The following is a 21,237-nucleotide window of genomic DNA, read 5'->3' as shown; positions in this document are numbered from 1 at the left end:
AGTTGCCTCACCTAGAGAATGGGAATAAGAATGGGAATAACAATGGAAATAGTAATGCCCATGTTGAAGGCTTGGTGGAGGACTTGGAAGAAGTTGTCAAGTGCCTGGCAGAGTCTCGCACATCGTAGGGGCTCACTTGGTGATCACTACCGTGAAACCCAGCATCACTGCTCTCCCTTTCTGCACTGATAAGAGTTGGTCAGCTCTGACTCCGGAGCAAGAAGGTCATAAGGAGAGAGCTTCCTTCTCAGGAGTCCTGATGTGCAAGATGAGTTTATGGAGGTGCTGGGAAACCAGACAGCTGAGCACCTACTGTGTGTCAGGCACTGGGCTTCCCATCGTTGAGGGGTCAAAATAAATCATAAGGCAATGTTCCTGTCCTGAGGCCAAGTCTTAGAAGTCAGAAGAAGCAGGGGAAAACTGCAAGAAATGATCTGTTCAACCTGACTGCGTGCCTACTGTGTGCCAGGCCTCAGGCAGGCACTAGGCTGCCCAGAGGAATAAGAAGCGAGCTCCACCTTAAAAAAAAGCGTCACCCAGAGAAACGATTTCCTCTCAGTTTCTGAATTTCTCCCTGTCCTTGAAGCCACGTCTCCCACTCAGAGGGGAGACAGAGGCTCCATCCACCTCGGATCCCCCCAGAGCTCTCCAGACAAGGCCTGCATCCCCTCCGGCTCCTGGATGGGCCCTGGGACCTGGCACTGAGTGAAACTGGTCCTTCTTTCACCTGGGGGCCCGTGCAGGAGCCTGGAGCTTCGGGCTGAGGAGGGAGGAGGTCCTGGGTGACTGAAGATCTGTATTGGCTCATGAACAAGAAACTCCCCCATTCCTTTCATCTTCCTGAAGGACATCTCTCTTTGGACAAATGCCAGTTTGCCTCCTACCTGGGCTCTTTTTCGTCTATGAGGCAGAGTTCTGACCCTTGTCCCTAAGAGAAGCAGAAGTCTTGAGCAGAGCCTCCCAAGCATGCCCCAGTATCCATCCCCCTCTTGTCTCTGCCAGCAGCAGAATCCCCACTTTCTGATGGACACACGGATGCCCAACTGGAAACCACTCTGCCGAGTCTCCCTTGCAGCGAGGTGTGGCTGCATCACTGAGTTCCGTTCAATGAGATGCCTTCGAAGGGAGGTGGGGCACTCTTCCTCCATCTCTTTCTCTTCCCTGCTCCCTGGAACTTGGATCATTCAGATGAGAGGAAGCCATCTTGGGCCATTCAAATGAGAGGAATACCCCAGGCATCACAGAGCCACAAGAGGGACGGAGCCTGGGATCCTGATGCCGTGAAGCCACAGTCCCAGCTCCGGACCACCTCATCCAGATCTCATGTGATGGAGAAATAAACTGCCTTGATTCAGCTACTGTTATTTTGGTTTCTTTGTTGCAATAGCTGAATTTAAATCTTAGCTCATGTGTCAAGCAGCGTGGCCTGGTACCCCAACATCCCAACAGAGGGTGCCACCCTCTGTCAAACAAAGCAGTGCTGTATGGATTCATTAAACTGACGTTCACTGGTGCTCACCACGTGCTGGGCACTTGCCAGAGGCTGCAGGGGCCCCCGAGACAGACCACAGCCCTTGCCTGCCAGTCAGTAAGGAAAGAAAAGAGGGCAGCAATGGAGATCCACTGAGTGCTTTCTATGCACCCATAAAAGGCCTAAGAGACATGCTCTGGAAACCCTCCCATTGCGCAGACGTGCAGACTGAGGCCTGGAAAGGTTGGATGGTTTGCTATGGACTGAACTGTGTCTCCCTAAAATTTACATGGTGAAGCCCTAACTCCAATGTGACTATATCTGGAGATAAGGTTCTTTAGGAAGTAAGGAAGGTTAAACGAGATAATAGTTTGATAGGAGTATGGCCTTACATGAAGAGGAAGACCTCTCTTCCTCTCTCTCCCTGCCGTGTGAGGACACAGTGAGAAGGTAGCCCTCTGCAGGTGAGGAAGAGAGCTCTCACCAGAACCCTCATCTCGGACTTCCAGCCTCCAGAACTGTCAGGAAATAAATGTCATTTGTTCAAGTCTGCGGGATTTTGTTATGGCGGCCCCAGCAAACTAAGACTCAAGTTCCACACCAGGCGGTCTGCTCCAGCGGCTCCCCCATCCATCCTTCACAAAGCGTGTGAAGCAGCTGCTCTCAGGCCGACTTGTCCCAACACCATCGACATCACCCCAGGAAAACATGACCAAGTTCCCATGGCCTGAGCCTCACTGGAGCTGGTGCTGGGCCAGCGTCTCCATGCTCGCTCTCCTCTCCCTCTCGACAGCCCTGCGAGGCAGGTGCTGTTGTAATCCTGAGGTTAAAGATGAAGACACCGAGGCAGAGAGGACAAGAAGTTTGTCCAAGCTTACTAAGCACGTTCATGAGAGATGACGGCCAGGGCTGCAGGGATTTCTATCTTCCTATAGAAAGTAAGGGGCTGGAGGACACTGTTGGTCCTGCCTGGCTCTGTGACTAATCCTTATCACACGCCAGACAGGAGGAAACTTGCACCTGTCCTCTGGGCCGTGAGCTCCTCTCTCGCCTGGCCCTGTTTCCCTAGCATAGGGTCTGATGAGTGGCAGGCCTTCCACAGCATGTGCTGCGAGAATGGGCATATCTATTGGTTTCTGCTCCTCCTGACCATTGTCATGTGCAATGGACAACTCTTGCTTTTATCTCCGGCACCCAGGACCCTTCTTCTGGCAAGGGTACCCTAGTGTCTTAGGGACCGGCCAATGGGACTCCACCCAAGAGGTGAAGCACGTGGTGGAAGCCTCAACTAATCAAAGCACAACACACGCCTGGCCACAGCGCCTGGTTCTGGGACAGGCGGCTGGACCAATGAAGCAGGAGGAGACCCCAGCTTGTTTCTACTTTCTGGGAGCCCATGAAGATGGACAGGTGGCAGCTGCTGTCACTGTCTTGCTCCCAGGCACAGTAAGAGACTGAAGCCACAGAGAGGAAGGCGGATCTGAGCCATGGAGAGAAGCTGAGGTTCCAATCACATTTGTGTTCCTGAGGCTTGAACTACTCCTGGATTTATCTTTCATGTGAAGCAATAAATTCTCTCTCTCTCTACCTCTCTCTGCCTAGGCCATTTTGCAGCCAATTTTCTGCCCCATTTCAACCAAAAGTGTTCTAATAGACAACCTCTTTGGGGCCTGTCTCATACTTTCAACACAATTCCAACCTCCATTTTAAGCAAAAAACCTCCCCTCCTCTCCATGAATCTTTTCCCAAAGCCCGGTTGGTCCGGGTGAGTGGGTTTGTCACCTGCCGTTTGCCCTGTTCATCCACGACGGCATCTCAAGGTCACTGCAAGGAGGAGATTAAGTATGACAACATTGATCGCCTGCAGACCCAGCACTGGGACTCGGTCACAGCTTGTCTCACATCTTATTTAGATTCATTTTCCCGTATCTCATTTTTCAGGGAGACTGCAAGTTCCATGAGGTAAGTCATGTCCTATGAATTCAACATATGACGATTACGTGCCTGAGGTGCCCCAGATACTGGCTAGGAGCTGTGAACGCGGAGGATAGCAAGATGTCTCTGTCTTCTTCAAGGCAGATGTGCAAGCAGGTGATTTGAGCTATGAAAGTGCTTCACGACAGGATGCTTCTAGAGGCAAGTCACCGAGAAAGGCAACTTGAACCGGCTGCTGCCATCGAGGGGACTTGTTTGGAGCAAATGGAAAGTGCAGCTAAGGTCAAGCTTCCGGTTGGACGATTCGGAGACTTAACAAAGCCATGTGCGGCCCAGGTGTTTTCTATTTCTCAACGCTGCCATCTCAGCAGCATCCTCAGCCAGGCCGCTCGCATCCTCCGGGTTCCACCTCTCCACAGTCTCATCCCTGCGCAGGCGAGCGCTGGTCCACATAAGATGCACCCTGATTGGGCCCCCTGGGTCACATGCTTATCCACGAACCAATGACTGGGCAGGAAATGGACAGTGCCGGTTCCCTGTAAGCCAATCAGGGACCACTGCTGGAGCAAGGGGGAGGAGCCAACTTCCTCCAGAGCACTGGCTGCATCCGGAGCGGGGTGTTTACCCGAAGGAAGTGCTGGGAGCTAGAGGGAGGCAGGAGGGGAAGGAGTGCTTGGTGGCAGACCCCACTGTCTGCTCTCGGAAATGGGAGTCGGAGCAAGCCACCCTGAGCTGATAACGAAGCCTCTCCTCCTGCCTCCGTCACTGGGCTGGCCCTGCGCTGGGTGCCAGGATTGCTTCGGGGCGCAGAGCCTCGGCAGCAGGAGCAGCGCCTAAGGTCTGTGCAGCCCTTCCTCGCGCCAGCCGCCCCCGCGCCCCCCACTCGCTGTTCATGGTCTCCTTTCACCACAGCCTTAGGAAGCACGGTTATTCCCGTTTTGCAGGTTAGGAGACAGGGCCCGAGAGCCGAAGTGACCTGCCCAAAGTTGTCGGCCTGAACTAAAAGTCGAGGGGGCACCCTGTTGTCTTCAGTTCCCTAGTGTTGGAGAGGTTCTAGTCACATCCAAATTGACATGAATTCTGCCACAAAAATAAGCTCGACACCACACGACATCGCTTTATTAGCGCGAGAACACTGACCTTTGCTTTCTAGAATCTGCAGTCAGCACTGCTTGTCGACCAATGTCGACCCTTCGGACAGGTGCTGTGCACATGTGGCGTGCAGGCAGGCGTGGGGCCAGACAGTGGCGAGGACCCGGGAGAGCCAGGAGCAGCCCTCTGGTGGGCCATGGGCCTCTGACTTGTCCCCCTCGCTCGCCCCTGCACTTGCCCGTCTGCTGGAGGCCCGGGTTTGCCGCTCAGGGCTTGGGTAAATTCTCAGCTTTTTCGTCTCAGCCGGGTCCACACCTTCTCTGGGGGCAGGGATTCCAAGGAGACCTTTGTCCTCCAGGTAAGTCCCTTCCTCTGATGGGAAGGGGCCGGGGAAGGGGGGGCCAAGGCCGGGTGTGGGAGAGAGTGAGGCAGAAGTGACATGGGGCCATCTCCACCCACTAGAACAGGCACCGGGCGCTGGAAGCTCACTGAAGCCCTGAGGCTGGAAATTTCCACTTGCTCTCCGCTTTGCTGACTGGGTGAATGAGTTGCCTGTGGCTTCTGCCGGAAGCGATGTGCCCCACTTTCCGCTGAACCCCTAGAGCCCCTCGTCAGCCTCGCCTCCTGGAGCTCTAGGTTCCCTCCTCATGCTAGCTTCACTGCATTAAGATTCACCCCCAGTCCATCTTTGCTCTGCAGAGGCCACCGGGGAGCAGAAGCTCAGCGAAGCTGAGGGACGCCCGCAGGAGGAACATGCCTTGGACACTGGAATCAGGGAGCCCCCCAGGAGCTGTGTGGCCTTAAGCATATTTCTTCCTGCTCTGAGCCTCATCCATAAACTGAGAACAGAAGTGGCGCCTCCAGGGGAGTAGGCCCTCCCCTCCTCTCTAATATGGACAAGCGATTTCCCCAACCCTGGGTAAAGGGCTGGAAAAACCTCAAGCCCCATTCCAAGCAGACTGTCCTCCTAACTGTCTCCACCCCCAAGTCTGGAGCTTCCGCAGATCTCTTATAAAGAGATTATGAAGATTGAATGAGCATGGAAAATGCTTACCACTGCGTCTGGACCTAAGAAGCACCCAACCCTGGCCACGATTATTGTGACCTGATGTGCAGTCTTCAATAGCTCTGTGCCTCAGTTTCCCCATCTGCAAAATGGGGGTAACAATAACACAAGATCTCCTAGGGTGGGGCTTAAGTGAGCTGTTCTAGGAAAAACACGCAACACAGTGCCTGGTCCGTAGGAAAGTCTCCGTAAATGTTGGCCAGTAAGTAGTTAAATGTGGAAATAATTAAACGATTGAGAGGCAGTGGTGCCTGGTGAAAATAACGTGGTCTGTAATTTCACATAGACTGTGTCCAGGTTTTACCGCTTATTAGCTTTTAGTGGAAAAGTTCTGCACCCTCTGGGAGCCGTCGTTTCTTCTCTTCCAAATGGGGACCATGATTGTACAGCTCCTTGGGGCTGCTGGCAGGGCTTATTAATTTTAAACGCCTCCCTGTGCAAAAGCCAGTTACCACCGCAGGCCCGAGCGCTGTCCTTTGAAAGTCCTGCTTAGGAGGTCGGCCCTTCACTGGCATCAGGAAGGTGGATTTCAAGAAGGTTCCCACCAATCCCTGATAACAGGGGCCCACTCTGCCCAAACTGTCGGCATAGACAATGTGGTTTCTGCCGAACGCCTGCTTCCCTCCTGAGAAATTTGGTGTGTACCAGGGAGAGGGTGCCTATGTGACCAGCTCCAATGGAGACCCTGAGCACCGAGTCCCTGATGAGCCTCCCTGGGAGGTCACGTGTCATGCGTGAGGTCACAACTCATGGCTGGGGAAATTAAGCCTGTCCCGCGTGACTCCCCCTGGGAGAGGGCTCTGCGCACTGTGCCTGCTTTCCTCCGGACATTGTGCCTTTTCCCTCTGTGGGTTTTGCTCTGTATCTCTTTGCTGTAATGAGTTACTGCCATGAGCACAGCTATATGCCGGGTCCTCTTAGCAGATCGTCGAACCTGGGGGTGGTCTTAGGGACCCCTGACGCACTCATACAGTAGGTGCCCCGTGGTTAGTCCTCAGGAAGGAGAAGGCTCCCATGTAAGTTCCCGTGGAGGTCATGGGCTCAGTGTCCCGACTTGCAAGACTCAAATAAGAGAGACCCTCTCCTCTAAAAGTAACTTGTTTTCCTTTTTAAAATAAGTTCAAAACAATATTTCTGTGCATGGACCCAGAACCTATGGGTGGCAAGGACAAAAATGTGCAGTCGTGAGAGTACTCATAGCCTCTTTCATCTTGACTTCTAAAGAAAGCTCCATCGGCTCGCCTTTGCTCTTCCTCCACCATCCAGGAAGGAATCTTGTCTGATTGGCTACTGGGGCCTTTCTTAATTGATTGCAATAATCAATCAGAGAGATCAGAGGAGGGGATAGAGGGGGTTACCCTGGGAAAGGAGAGAACTGCCAGGGGAGAGGAGGATGGATTTGGGAAATTGGGCAAAAGATCAAAATCAAAGAGCCCATGAGGGTCGAATTAGAGATCGTGGTTTTTGTTTGTTTCATTTTGTTTAAATGTGGGAGGTAGAGAGGAGAAAATCACTGCAGGGCAGCTATTATATATTGAAAACAAAAGAATTGGGAAAGAACATGCACTTGCAAGACGCAAGATCAAAATTTCTTAAGGGGAAAAATCCTGAAACAGTCTCCTAGAGGACAAACATCTCACAGTAGATTCTGGAATTAAAGACAAACTAGTAACATGTGTACCACATGGGCTGCTGAAGACTCCTGAGTTCAGAGAAGAAAGGAAAACCAGACTGCAGAGGAGACTGCCAGAGTGATCACCAAGGCAGAGGATAATTGACGCAAATGAAAGGTATAAAATGTTACTGGAACAGGCACTTCACAGAGAAGATATCCAAAGATAGCTATAAACATATGAAAAGGTGCCGAGCTTCGTTACTTATCAGGGAAATGCAAATTAAAACCATAGAGCGCTACCAGTACACACCCATGTGAAAGGTTAATGTGAAAATACCAAGTGTTGGCAAGGAAGTGAAGCAACTGGAATGTCCAGACACAGCTGGTTGTAGATAGTGGGAGGATGAACTGGTGCAACCACTTCACAAAACTATTGGGCAGTATGTTCTAAAGCTGAACATATGTATAACTTCTTCTTCTTCTTCTTCTTCTTCTTCTTCTTCTTTTTTATTTTTTTTTTTTTTTTTGGTAAGGAAGATTGGCCCTGAGCTAAGATCTGTTGCTAATCTTCCTCTTTTGGTTTAAGGAAGATTGTCTCTGAGCTAACATCTGTGCCAGTCTTCCTCTATTTTCTGTGGGATGCTGCCACAGCGTGGCTTAATGAGCGGTGCACAGGCCTGCACCTGGATCCTAACCTGCGAACCCTGGGCCGCTGAAGTGGAGTGGGCAAATTTAACCACTATGCCACCAGGCTGAGCCCTAAACATATGTATAACTTTTGACCCAGCAATTCCACTCCTTGAAACATACTTAACAGAACTGTGGGCATATGTTCACCAAACACACGTGCAAGAATGTTTGTAGTGGCACTGTTTATAAATAGCCTCAAACTAAAACCTGCCCCAAAGCTGGTCAACAGTAGAACAGATTAATAAATTGTGGTATAGTCACACTATGGGATATTCTACAGCAGGGGTTGGCAAACTACAGTACTGTGTTTGTAATCCAGGCTGCCTGCTTTTATAAAGTTTTATTAGAAACAGCCCCATCCATTGGTTTAAATATTGTCTGTGACTGCTTTCCCGCAATAAAGCAGAGTTGAGTAGTTGCAGCAGAGGTCAGATGGCCTGAGAAGCCTCATATATTTACTGTCCAGCCCTTCACAGAAAAAGTTGGCTGAGCCCCGCCCTATAGCATTGAGAGTAAACAACGCATAACTCTGTACAACCGTAAGGATGTGCCTTGCAATGTTGAGTGAGAGAAGCCAGCGGCAAGAGAGGACAAATTTGATTCCATTTTCATCAAGTTGGAAGCAGGTAAAACTAACCATTGGTGTGGGTGTGGGAAGTCAGGACAGACCTCACCCCAGGGGCCTAGTGACAGGAGAGGGACATGAAGCTTCTTGGGTCCCGACATGCTGTGCTTCTGGATCCCTAGGCAGGTGACGTGGATGTGTTCTCTTGGTGAAAAGTCACAGAGCTGTGCACTTATGTGCACACTTTTCTCTCTGTAGATGATATTTCAGTGGAGAGTCCTTTCAAAAACATTGTTGGAGCTCTCTGCACCCACTGCAAAACTCCAAGCCATTTACCCTGCTCGCTCATCCGTATCTGCCTTCAGACGGGTCGATGGTTCCCCTGGAATGCTCTCCTCCTGCTCTATTTGACAGAATAATGCAAACTCATTCCTCAAAACTCATTCTTCAAACTCATTCTGAAATCTCATTCTTCAAAAACTTTGATGGAATAACGCAGACTCATTCTTCAAAACTCATTCCTCAAAGTGAGGCATTTCGAAAGACCTGGCTCGAAGTGGGATTCTGCTACTGACACCGACTAATCTGCATGACCTCGCACAGGACACTGCACCACCCTGGGCCTCAGTTTACTCATCTGTAAGATGGAATCAGCGTTGTTGTGAAGATTACAGGCATGATTGAAGTCATCAGGGTTCAACTGCAGAAACAGGGAGCCACTCTACCCATTTCAAAAAGAAAGGAAATTAGTCGCGGTAATTAGATGTTTACAAAAACCACTGGGATTTCAGGAGGAGCAGTCTGGGCTGGGTCTCCAGGAAGAACATGGCAGAGGTGGCCCAACAAGGAAGCTTGTGCGTCTGCCTCCGTCAGGAAAGTGGAGACCTGGAGGCTGCTGCCAGAACCGCTGGCTTCAAGAACTCACGGCAAGAGCTGTGGTCCCAAATCCAGAAGCCCTCACCCCCGCAAGGACCCCATCCTCCGCCAAAGCTCGCGACTGGTCACTGAAATACAGTTATGGAAAAGCTGGATGTTTCCAGAAAACCTGAGGCAGCAGGAAGACGGCCTGGGCCTCACTGTCCTTCAGATCTCAGCTGGAAGAGAGGAATTGCATCCCGAATACCCCAGGGGCAGAGGAACGGGGAAATGGCTCTTTCTTTTCTTTCTAGTCACTGCAGTACAGGAGGACAAAGTCAAAGGAGGTTCAACTGGAGGATGACAGCTCAGACATAGGCGACATCCCGTGAGGGAGAGTTTAGAAGTCCAGCAGCCGGTCTTGGGGAGCAGCTGGATTCCTTTGTGGCTCAGCAGCCTCTCCTCTCAAGCCGGCCTTCCTTCTGAGCAGTGAAGAATCCTGAAGTCATCTTGCTCGTCTCTTGTCCTCAACTCTAACAGATCACCATCTGACACCTCCGCGAAGCCCTCCTGGTTGCTGGCATCAGGCAGGGAGGGGAGAAGCATGGCAGGCATGCTGATGAGTGAGGATTGTCCCTGCGCCCCAAGCCTACCCTCTGTGCTCTGCCTGTGAGGCTGGGCTGGGACTCTGAAAACTGCCTTTCTTCTCCCCCACCTGCTGGAGTGAAGGATGAAGGGAGCAACGCTCCGCCCCCCCCCCAACCCGTTCGCGGTCCTGCGTTGGCTTCCTGCCAGCGTCAGCATCCTCCCAGCATGTCTTCACCCCAGCAGTCTGTTCCCCTAGCGGTTTTTCCAACAGTCCCAGAACCAGCCTCACTGTGCCGCTCAGGGACACGAGCATCCGCTGGCCAGCGCCCCACTTCGGAGGCCTCGGGGTGAGCCCCACGGTGGCCCTCCTTCAAGCTCCGAAGTCTTTCAATTCCAGCCCCTTCCCCTGATCCCCCAGCCCTGGCATGGTAGATTCTCCCAGAAGCCGCTGTCTCTGCGATACCTTCGTGTTCTCTGGTTGCCTCTGCCGTCCCTTTAATGCTTAGTTAACAATCCTTTGTATTAATTCTCTCTGCAAAAATGGCAGGTGTGGTTTCCGCCTCCTGACGGGACTCAAAGCGACACCCAAGGGCTTTGGAGTCAGGCAGATACAGCACCCAGCTCCCCCATCAGGGGCTGTGGGACCTGCGGCACCGGGCCTCATCCTCCTCAGCCACAACGTCTTCATCTCTAGCAGAGGGGAAAACGTATTGTCTCCTCCCAGAGGTGAGGCGACAATTCCTCCTGTCGACGTGTGGAAAGCACTTCACCCAGTGAATGCTCAACTCATCCATGGTGAGCTCGCGATGATGTCAGTGGGGAGCATCCTTCAAGCAGGCTGCCCCCAGTAGACAGTCCTTACCGCCTGTTTTGAGACCTCTGGAAAGATCCCTGGACCCTCCCGTGAGGGCTCACCACGCAGATGCTGTTGGGCACGACCACGACAGCCATCTCCACCCTCCTTCTCCGCTGGCAGAGTTGCCTCCTCCTAGAAAAGCAGAAGATGGCAGAGGCTCCATGCCGGGACCTCTCACATTGAGGCACAGACAGCGGACCGCACCCCCCCCCCCACCCCCCGCCCCACGGCCAATGGAAACTGGGGTGGGCGGTCCTCTGGGGCTTCTGGGAAATGTTTTCCTCTCTGAAGAGAGAGTAAACTGCTTCAAGAGAACATGTTCCTTCCTTTCTTTCCTACTTTGGACTAGCAGTTCTCACCGGGGGGTAATTTTGCTCCCAGGGCACATCAGGCAATGACTGGAGACGTATTTGGTTGTCACAAGTCGGGGTCGGGGGACGGCAGAGATGCTACTGGCTTCTGGTGGCTGGAGACCAGAGGATACTGCTAAAGATTCTACAATGCACAGGACAGCCCCACATCAAAGAACGACCCACCCCAAATGTCTGGGTACGGCTCTGTAAATAGGTGACATCCAGGACTGTGACAGCTACGTGGGGACCCTAAGGAAAGGCCTAGAGAATCGCAGAGTTGACTAAGCCCTGACACGAACCAGTTGCTGGTGTGACTCTGAAAGCACCGTTCTTCAGACTCCCTGCTAGGAAACAAAAACTCCTGAGATTTAAGTGACTCCTAATCAGATAATGTGTTGATGGCAGTCCCAAATATTTCGATAGCCCCATTTTAGGGCATAAAGCCCCGTATGGACAGGCACTGCTTCTGCATTCATTTCATTCTCCCCACAAACCCATGACACAGATGAAGAAACTGAGGCTCAGCATCACCCGATGAGTAACTGGCTGAGACCAAGAAAAGGGAGATAAATGGTGGGGATGCTCACTTCTGTGTAGCACTTTTTTTTTTTTTTTTACCCTTTATTGGGAGTTTTTTTTTAATTGAGTTAATGATAGGTTACAAACTTGTAAAATTTCAGTTGTACATTATTGATTGTCAGCCGTGTTGCAGGTGCACCACTCCACTCCCTGTGCCCACCCCCCACCCCACCTCTCCCCTGGTAGCCACCAATCTGTTCTCTCTGTCTACATTTTTAAATTCCTCATATGAGTGGAGTCATACAGAGATTGTCCTTCTCTAACTGGCTTATTTCACTTAACATAATTCCCTCAAGGGCCATCCATGTTCTTGCAAATGGAATGATTTTGTTCTGTTTTGCAGCTGAGTAGTATTCCATTGTATGTATATACCGCATCTTCTTTATCCATTCATCAGTTGATGGGCACTTAGGTTGCTTCCATGTCTTGGCTATTGTAAATAATGCTGCAATGAACATTGGGGTGCATAGGACTTTTGGGATTGCTGACTTCAGGCTCTTTGGATAGATACCCAGTAGTGGGATGGCTGGATCGTATGGTAGTTCTATTTTTAGTTTTTTGAGGAATCTCCATACTGTTTTCCGTAGTGGCTGCACCAGTTTGCATTCCCACCAGCAGTGTACGAGGGTTCCTTTTTCTCCACAACCTCTCCAACATTTGTTACTGTTAGATTTAGATATTTTTGTCATTCTAACGGGTGTAAGGTGATATCTTAGTGTAGTTTTGATTTGCATTTCCCTGATGATCAGTGATGATGAGCATCTTTTCATGTGCCTATTGGCCATCCGTATATCTTCTTTGGAGAAATGTCTTGTTCATGTCTGCAGCCCATTTTTTGATCGGGTTGTTTAATTTTTTGTTGTTGAATTGTGTGAGTTCTTTATATATTATGGATATTAAGCCTTTGTCAGATATATGACTTGCAAATACTTTTTCCCAGTTAGTGGGTTGTTTTTTGTTTCAATCCTGTTTTCATTTGCCTTGAAGAAGCTCTTTAGTCTGATGAAGTCCCATTTGTTTATTCTTTCTATTGTTTCCCTTCTCTGAGAAGACATGGTGTCCGAAAAGATCCTTTTAATACTGATGTCAAAGAGTGTACTGCCTACGTTTTCTTCTAGAAGCCTTATGGTTTCAGGTCTCACCTTTAGGTCTTTGATCCATTTTGAGTTTATTTTGGTGAATGGTGAAAAAGGATGGTCAATTTTCATTCTTTCACATGTGGCTGTCCAGTTTTCCCAGCACCGTTTGTTGAAAAGACTTTCTCTTCTCCATTGTATGCCCTCAGCTCCTTTGGCAAAGATTAGCTGTCCATAGATGTGTGGTTTTATTTCCGGGCTTTCAATTCTGTTCCATTGATCTGTGCACCTGTTTTTGTACCAGTACCATGCTGTTTTGATTACTGTAGCTTTGTAATATGTTTTGAAGTCAGGGATTGTGATGCCTCCCGTTCTGTCCTTTTTTTCTCAGGATTGCTTTAGCAATTCGGGGTCTTTTGTTGCCCCATATGAATTTTAGGATTCTTTGTTCTAATTCTGTAAAGAATGTCATTGGGATTCTGATTGGGATAGCATTGAATCTGTAGATTTTTTTAGGTAGAACGGACATTTTAACTATGTTTATTCTTCCAATCCATGTACATGGAATGTCTTTCCATCTCCTTATGTCGTCATCCAATTCTCTCAGAAAGGCCTTGTAATTTTCATTATATAGGTCCTTCACTTCCTTGGTTAAATTTATCCCGAGGTATTTTATTCTTTTTGTTGCAATTGTGAATGGTATTGTGTTCTTGAGTTCTTTTTCTGTTAGCTCGTTATTGGAATATAGAAATGCTACTGATTTATGCAAATTGATTTTATACCCTGCAACTTTGGTGTAGTTGTTGATTACTTCTAAGAGTTTTCCAATGGATTCTTTGGGGTTTTCTATATATAAGATCATGTCGTCTGCAAACAGCGAGAGTTTCACTTCTTCCCTCCCTATTTGGATTCCTTTTATTCCTTTTTCTTGCCTAATTGCTCTGGCCAGGACCTCCAGTACTATGTTAAATAAGAGTGGTGATAGGGCACATCCTTGTCTCGTGCCTGTTTTCAGGGGGATGGCACTCAGTTTTTGCCATTGAGTATGATCTTGGCTGTGGGCTTGTCATATATGGTCTTTATTATGTTGAGGTAGTTCCCTTCTATGCCCATCTTGTTCAGAGTTTTTATCATAAATGGCTGTTGGATCGTGTCAAATGCTTTCTCTGCATCTATTGAGATGATCATGTGGTTTTTATTCCTCAGTTTGTTGATGTGGTGTATCATGTTGATTAATTTGCAGATGTTGAACCATCCCTCTGTCCCTGGTATGAATCCCACTTGATCATGATGTATGATCCTTTTGATGAATTGCTGAATTCTGGTTGCCAAAATTTTGTTTAGAATTTTTTGCATCTATGTTCATCAGCAATATTGGCCTGTAGTTCTCTTTTTTTTTTGTGGTATCCTTGTCAGGCTTTGGTATCAGCATGATGTTGGCCTTGTAGAATGTATTAGGAAGTGTTCCATCCTCCCTAATTTTTTGGAATAGCTTGAAAAGGATAGGTATTAAATCCTCTCTGAAAGTTTGGTAGAATTCCCCAGGAAAGCCATCTGGTCATGGGGTTTTATTCTTTGGGATGTTTTTGATTGCTGTTTCAATCTCTTTCCTTGTGATTGGCCTGTTCAAATTGTCTGCCTCTTCTTGAGTGAGCTTTGGGAGATTGTAGGAGTCCAAGAACTTATCTATTTCCTCTAGGTTATCCATTTTGTTGGCATAGAGTTTTCGTAGTATCCTTTTATAATCCGTTGTATTTCTGCAGAGTCTGTTGTTATTTCTCCTCTTTCATTTCTGATTTTATTTGAGCTTTCTCCCTTTTTTCCTTTGTAAGTCTGGCTAGGGGTTTGTAAATTTTATTTATCTTCTCAAAGAACCAGCTCTTTGTTTCATTGATCCTTTCTACCGCCTTTTTCGTTTCAATAGCATTTATTTCTGCTCTGATTCTTATTATTTCTCTCCTTCTGCTGACTTTGGGCTTTGTTTGTTCTTCTTTCTCTAATTCAGTTAGGTGTAGATTAAGATTGCTTATTAGGGATTTTTCTTGTTTGTTAAGATGTGTCTGTATTGCCATGAATTTTCCTCTTAATCCAGCTTTTGCTGTATCCCATATGAGTTGGTATGGCATGTTATCATTTTCATTTGTCTCCAGGTATTTTTTGATTTCTTCTTTAATTTCTTCAATGATCCATTGCTTGTTCAGTAGCATATTGTTTAGTCTCCACATCCTTGTGCCTTTCTCAGCTTTTTTCTTGTAATTAATTTCTAGCCTTATAGCATTATGATCAGAGAAGATACTTGTTATTATTTCAATTTTTTTAAATTTGTAGAGGTTTGCCTTGTTTCCCAACATATGGTCTATCCTTGAGAATGTTCCATGCACATTTGAGAAGAATGTGTATTCTGCTGTTTTAGGATGAAGCGTTCTATAAATGTCTATTAACTCCAATTGTTTTAGTTTTTCCGTTTAGCTCCACTATTTCCTTGTTGATTTTCTGTCTGGATGATCTGTCCATTGATGTGAGTGGGGTGTTGAGGTCCACTACCATTGTTGTGTTGTTTTTAACATCTTCCTTTAGGTCTGTTAATAGTTTCTATATAGCACTTTTTATTGTTATGAAATGTTTCAAACATACAGAAAAGTGTAAAGAATAATCTAATCAAGACCAATGTATGTACCATCCAGATTCAACAAATATTCAGATTTGCTAAATGGACTTCAAATGATGGCAGACTATTTGTCTCCCAATCTTTGTTTTCCCCTCTCCCTTTAGAAATAGAACCCTCATATTTAGCTGGGAAGATTATCACGGAATAAAGACCTTCATTTCCTCTGCAAGACAGCCTCTCTTGCTAAGTGTGGTCATGTGACCAAGTATTAGCCAATAGTATATGATTAAAAGTGCTGTGTGCAACTTTTGGGTCATGCCCTTTCCCCTTTACCACTGGCCGGCACAGAGATATAATGGAGATGGTTGGAAAAGAGATGTGGTGGCAGGAGCTAGAGCAGCCATATTGGTCCATGAGATGGAAACCATGCATGGAAGACGGAAGAACAACAAGAGAGAAGGAGCCTGGGTTTCAGATGGCTGTGAAGCTGCCCAACTAGCCCCATATGCTATGCAGACTGTTTCATGAAAGAGAAAGATGAACTTCTGTTGTGTTGCAGCCATTGCTATTTTGGATCTCTGTTTCAGAAGCTGAACCACTTTCTGAATTTTTAAGTTTCCAGTGCTCTTACATGAAGATCTCATCTGTTCTTCATAACCAGACAGGTCTAGAACTCAGATAACTCACTCGATCGTTCATTCATCCAGTAATTATTTCTGAGAGTCTACCATATGCCAGGCACTGCTTTGAATGTGAAGCACGGCGGGTACCCAGATGGCGCCGACATTCCCGCCCCACTTGCCTCCGTCTCCAAGACCTTGACTCATCCTTTTCGTGGCCCCTCCAGCCTGCTTCTTTCTGACTGTCGTGCTGCTTGTTTGGACCTGGCCACCATCCATCCTTGATCGCTCTCTTGAAAAGCTTCTTGCCCTGTCTTCCTGCCTCCACCCCCGTTGTTCCTCGCTCCAGATCTTCTCAGAGCACCCCATTTCCAAAGATCAAGAAGGCCAGGCTGCTGGAGGCTGACGGGGCCCTGCCCAGCCCTCAAGCCTGATCTGTCCCCCTCTGTTCCAGCCACAGTGCGCCGGGAAAGTCCTCCTGTGGATTTGCTCAGCTCAGCACTCCCATTGGCTATTGCCTGTTTTCCAAACAGGTGAAACTGAAGCTCAGAGAAGCGACACAGACTTGCTTAGGATGAGGCCTCAACTCGACCCCGGGTCTCCTGAGTCCTGCTCCACCAAGCCGCTCTGCAGCTCGCTCAGAGGCCAGCGTCTGCCGCAAGCTCAGTCTCGGCGTGTGCTCAGGCGAGGACGGAGGGACGGGTATGGAATTCCACAGGAAGGGCTTGCGGGTCTCCCGGCCTCCACCCAGCCCAGAGCCGTGGAATGGAAAGCTCCGGGGCCCCACGTAGGGCATTTTCACCCACTTCCCACGTGGCCCCAAAGCTCATTAACACCAAGAACCTCTCGGGGTTCGGGAAACGTGACCTGGAAGTTGCACTGCGGGTCCTTCTTCCCCATTTCCCGAGTCTTTCCTAACACTCTGAACAGGAGCCAGCCCCGGGGATGGCGGGGTCCGAGGCTCAGAGGAGATAAGGACCAGCCCTCTGGAGCCCTCGCTTTACTTCTTTAAGAAGATTAATTTTTAAAAACGGCACTAAAACCACACTGCCCACGGACAGCATCTCCACCTTCAAAGTGCGACACTTTAAATGGTTACTGTAAAAAAGAGTAAAACGCTTACCCCTTCGGGACAGAGAGAGAATTGGAAGGGGTCCTGGGGGCCACGCATCTTGGGGCTTCAAGGAGGGGGCCCTAAATCTGTGGAAGGGACCAGCTGGGCTCCACACGCGTGGGCTGAATCTCCACTCTGCTGCGTCCCATCTGCGTCCCCTGACCGAGTCCCTCCCCTTCCCCTGTGTGACGGGAATGGTGACAGCTCTCTCTTGTCGACAAGATTACGTGACTATGGAAAAGCGTGTGGCACAGGCATGGGAACAGCGACAGGGCGATTTTTCCGTTCGCTTGTCCTAGTGTCATGTGCAACACGAGGTGGAACGTTGGAGGCTTCTCAGAGCTTGTGCAACCCTCCTAACGTTAGCCTAAAGGAGTAGTCTTCTCTGAAATCATATTGTTTTCACAGTACGTTAAATACACATTAACTTACTTATTCTCAGCATTATTACTGTCGGCGGGGGGTGTATTGCTGTTAATGTCTGTGATCTGTCATTTCTAACAAGTCCCTTTTGTCTGGACACCTCACCCTGCCGTGCATTTGGGGCACAAACTGAACTTATCACCTCCGGTGGGAGAGTCCACAGCAACACAACCGAAGTCAGAGAAAAGGTTCCGAGTGAGCATCTCCAAGGCAGGTTTTCAAGTTCCAGCAGAGGTTGTAGGTCAAGAGAAGGGCAAGAGCCAAGGTTTATGTCCTACACAACAGTATGTCACAAACATAAACAATGTGTCAAGAGAAATAAGCTTTAGGAAGAATGAGCAATGATTAAGGGGCAGTGCATTTTAATAGAGGGAAAAAAAACCCTCCTAAGACATATGCGACAGAGTGGAATGTGTCTTTAAAATGACCTGATTCCATGGGCTAAGTGGATAAGCAGGGATCAGAGAGTATTACAAGTTGGTCACTTATGGGGACGGTCCCCTCCCCGTCTCAGTCAAGCCCGGGCAGTGGGGAGAGCACCACCAGTGGCTATGTTGAGGGATGTGATTGAAAGAGACCAGCAAGGTCCCGCAGATTCCTCCTCCCGCCAGAGGCCTCTTCCACCCACATGGCGGCACAGAGAACCTGTGAGCTCGCATCTCATGTGGCCCCAGAGGCCTCAGGGCATTTGGAAGTTTCTCAAGCCCTCAAAGAAAGCAGGGAAGTGGTAGCGAGGGGGTCAGTGAGCAGAAAAGGGCTCACGGTGGGAGAAGGTTGGGTCCATCAGCGGGAGACCAATGAGAACTCAGACATCAGCTGCCAGGGTGGAGGGACACTGAGGGCAGAAAAGCACATGTTCTCTCCCTCTCTTCTTGACCAACCCGAGCCCCTCCAAACACAGGTGCCACCTGGGGTGGGGGTGAGGGAATCCTGAAACAGCTGAGTTTAAACCTGAAATGACTAAGAAAAAAACCTGGAAGTGATTCCTTTGACTTGACTAAAATTTCTACCATGGGGCAGAAGGAGAGGTTGAGTTCAACTGTAGCAGAAAAGCGTGCATTCTTTGCACGTCTGAATTTGTGGTTTGAAAAAATTGGGCTTTCTACATGAGCATCCAAATGAACGTGGGTCCGGGAGACATACCCTGCCGGCCACCAGCGCTGCCCTCCGGCTGCACCTCAACTCCCTTTCCTCTCCGCCTTCGCCAGCGAAAGGGGGTGCCCACTGCCCTGCTTGTGTTTCGAGATTTATTGTGGGGATCGAATGAGATGATAAGTGTGAAAAGACTCTAAAAATATAAAGCTGGCAAGATAAGCAGCATGGTGACGATGATGGTGACGACAATGATGACGACCCCGTGCTGGTGACGTGTGCTCAAAGCACCGGGAGGATGTGGTGTCTGCCTGTGACATGCTTGACATTTCAGGAATATGCAGAACAGCCGGAAGAGTTCAACGTAGTCCCACTCATTGTAAAAATACAGCCACAGCGGAAAGGGAGAAGTGGATTCTCGTTTGATTGACAAGTCTTATTTGGATGACAAAGCTTGAAAGTGATGTCAGTAAACCTTTGAAATCACACAGTTTCGACATTCGGCTTTGACAGCTGTGTCAGGATGCGAAACTCACCAAGAAATTGAAAACATGGCCTCGTCCCCAGAGCTCATGAGCTGCTGTGGTTGGCGGGAAGGGAGACCTGGTCATCAACACAGAAATGAGCAGACCCCAATGGCCAGAGCTGAGCACTGTGACATCAGGATCATAGGACATCAAAGCAGAGGCCATGGGCCGGCCCAGTGGCACAGCGGTTAAATGCACACGTTCTGCTTCGGCGGCCTGGGGTTGGCTGGTTCAGATCCCGGGTGCGGACATGGCACCGCTTGGCAAGCCATGCTGTGGTAGGCGTCCCACATATAAAGTAGAGGAAGACAGGCACGGATGTTAGCTCAGGGCCAGTCTTCCTCAGCAAAAAGAGGAGGATTGGCAGCAGTTAGCTCAGGGCTAATCTTCCTCAAAAAAAAAAGCAGAGACCAAAAATGAAATTCATAGCTCTACTCATTCAGCAACTGAGGCCTTTCTGTAGGTAGTTTACTATGTCAGACAGTGGGAACACCAAAGAGAAGAAGAGTCAGGCCCCAACCTTAAAAACCCACGGTTCAAATTCCAGCCTTCTGAGGATGTGGAGCAAACTGGAATTCTCATCGTGGCTGGTGGGGTGAGAATTGGTGCAACCGCTCTGGAAAAGAACATGGCAGAATCTAACAAAGGTAAACACATGCACATCTTATAACCTAGAAATTCACTCCTAGGTGCCACAGAGTAGAAGTGTGCACAAATGGTCCCCTAATGAGCAGTCTTTGGAGCACCACTCATCCTCCACTGCACACGGTCTTCGTGGGGCTGCCAGTCAAGGCCTGCTGCCCTCCCTTGGCCAAGATGGGGACCATGTGACCCAAGTGGACCAACCACGCTCTCTCCCGCATGATGCAAGGACCCAAATGCTGGAGCTGGTTTGTCCCCAGAGCATGATCCAAAGCGACTGCCCAGGGCTTCCTGCCACAGAGGTTCCTGGAGCTCTCTGCTCCCGGTCCTTTCCCAGGCCTGCCCAGTCATCTTCCCCTCCACTCTTGAGCCACCCCCATGTCCTTCAGGAAAGTCCCTGCAATGGACTGAATGTGTGTGTCGCCCCCAAATTCATGTGTTGCAACTGCAGTCCCAGTGGGCGGGGATTTGGAGGTGGGGCCTTTGGGAGGTGATTAGGTCATGATGGGGGGATGCTCATGCATGGGATTCATGCCCTCTTAACAGGAGGCCTGAGAGCCCACCCTCTTTCTGCCGTGTGAGGATACAGGGAGAAGTCACTGTCTGATCCCAAAAGAGGGTTCTCACCAGAAGCCAACCAGTTGGCACCATGATCTCGGACTTCCAGCCTGCAGAACTATGAGAAACAAATGTTTGTGATTTAAGGCCCCTGGCTACGGTTCTCTGTTATAGCAGCCCGAAGTGCTAAGACGATCCCTTACTGCTTCAGTTTGCCAGGGGCATTTCTGTTGCTTGCAACCCAAGAATCCTGAGTGCCACGCACTAGCACCGTTTGTGAATGACCCGCACGAGTTGGTAACTAATTCCCGTCCTGAGATAAGAATGCCCTCCTGTGGCTCCAGACCTGCTCCTCGTACCCTGGACCTTCCCATGATCCTGCAGCTAAACGGCCAGAACCGGGCCCAGCTAGAGCTCCGGGGCCCTGCTCCAAGCCTGCAGCTTCCATTCTGTCTGTCGTGGAAGGCTGAACGTTGGCCCTGCGCAGACGACTCAGCGGGCCACCCCCACCCCCTCCCCAACCTCAGCATCCTCGCCTATGAAGTGGGCAAACCATGCATATCGCCATGCCTCCCCCCCAGGACAACGCGTGGGAAAGGGCACCAGGAACCGTGAAAAACATTTCCCAGAAGTGAGGAGTTCTTGTCCTTAACCCAGACTGCAGCCCGGAGGTGGCAAAACAAATTTCCCAGGAGAAAACACCATCTCCCCAAAAAGAGCAAGCATTGCTGGAGGCTCTGAAAGAAACCCAGAAGTGATAACAACAGCTTCCAAAAGGTCAGAAGCTCAAAAAAATGACCCAGGGCCTTGATAAGCGCGGAGTATTGGGCTGCTCCGCCTCCCAGGCGCGTCTCCCGAGTTCTTGTGGGGGCGGGGCCGAGAAGGGGCGGGGCCGAGGAGGGGGCGGAGGCG

Source organism: Equus quagga, chromosome 12 (genome assembly GCF_021613505.1).
Source record: "Equus quagga isolate Etosha38 chromosome 12, UCLA_HA_Equagga_1.0, whole genome shotgun sequence".
Taxonomy (NCBI): domain Eukaryota; kingdom Metazoa; phylum Chordata; class Mammalia; order Perissodactyla; family Equidae; genus Equus; species Equus quagga.
Note: the sequence above shows the minus strand (reverse complement) of the source record.